Here is a 1,408-nt window from a genome sequence, read left to right on the forward strand (position 1 = left end):
GGTAATTTGATCACCTAACGACAGCGATATCAAGGGTCAACTTCCTTTGGAGGTGTAGTCTCAGGAGTGGGAACTTCAATGTTCTTCCCAAACCTCAATGTGATGGCACTCACGTTTCTTGGGTTCTCCACCGTCTATGATGGAAGCTTGTCAGAATTCTGAGCCTGTGCTTGGTTTAACTGAGTGGCCATCTGCCCCATTTAATTTGTCAAACTCTGGATTGAGGCCCTAGTCTCTTGCTAGAATTGCATATTTTGAAGGGTCATCATCCTGACTAACTCCTCCAATGAACTAGAAGAAGAAGGTGTAGGTGCTGCAGCAGGAGCTGGTGTGGGTACAGGTGGAACAGGAGCAGCTTGTGCAAGTGCAACTCTTTGTTGTGGAGGTGGCTGCACATTTTGAAATGGTTGGTTTTGCTGCTGCTGGTTGCCATGGTTTCCCCATCTCAAATTAGGGTGATTCCTCCATCCTGGATTATATCTGTTTGTTGACAAATCATGGTGGTTTTGTTATTGATGTTGGGGCCTATTGTTGTTGAAAATATTAGTTGCATAGGCCTGAGGGGTATCCACTCGTGTAGAAGAAGAAGCAGCAACCTGTTGTTGCAATGCTAGGCAAGAGTCTGTAAAATGATCAACAGATGTACAAAGGCCACAAACTCTTGCAGCTGGAGCTCTCTAATTGGAAGCAAGTTGATTGACCAGTGAGGTAAGAGCATCAATCTTACTTTCCAACTTCTTCGTGTACTCGGCTGCCCCTACATCATGAACACCTTTAACAACTATGGCATCACTCCTTGTGCCAAATTGTAGAGAATTTGAAGCCATGTTCTCTATTAGTTGTTTGGCTGCAGTTGGGGTTATGTTACCAAGAGCACCACCACTTGCGGCATCAATCATATTTTGATCCATATGGTGCATGCCTTCATAAAAATACTGCAGAAGGAGATGTTCAGAGATCTGATGGTGTGGGCAGCTTGAAAGGAGATTCTTGAACCTCTCCCAGTACTCATAGAGGGTCTCCCTAGATTGCTGCTTGATGCCAAAAATTTCCTTCCTTATGGTTGTTGCAGGGAAGAACTTAACAATCTCTTCAGGTCATCCCAACTGGTGATGGACCTGGGTGCAAGGTAGTACATCTAGTCTTTCGCATTCCCCTCCAATGAATGAGGGAAAGCCTTCAAGTATACATGGACCTCCTGGACATTTGCAGGCTTCATGGTGGAACAGACTACATGAAACTGCTTCAAGTGTTTGCACGGGTCCTGACCTGCAAGACCATGAAACTTTGGCAACAAGTGTATTAAACCAGTTTTTAGCACAAATGGAACTTCCTCCTCAGGGTATTGAATGCATAAACTATTATAAGTGAACTCTGGTGCAGTGAGCTCACTCATGGTTCTCTCATG

General features: G+C 44.7%; 1 non-coding gene across 1 annotated transcript; it reads left to right on the forward strand.

The window, feature by feature from the left end:
- Positions 1–957: 957 nt before the first annotated feature.
- LOC114165614 (small nucleolar RNA R71) lies at positions 958–1,064 on the forward strand. Its single transcript, XR_003599741.1, has one exon. It is a non-coding gene; the product is annotated as a small nucleolar RNA R71 (small nucleolar RNA).
- Positions 1,065–1,408: the final 344 nt, after the last annotated feature.

The sequence above is a fragment of the Vigna unguiculata genome, chromosome 1 (assembly GCF_037176805.1).
Source record: "Vigna unguiculata cultivar grain cowpea cultivar isolate G323 ecotype 2 chromosome 1, ASM3717680v1, whole genome shotgun sequence".
Classification (NCBI taxonomy): Eukaryota; Viridiplantae; Streptophyta; class Magnoliopsida; order Fabales; family Fabaceae; genus Vigna; species Vigna unguiculata.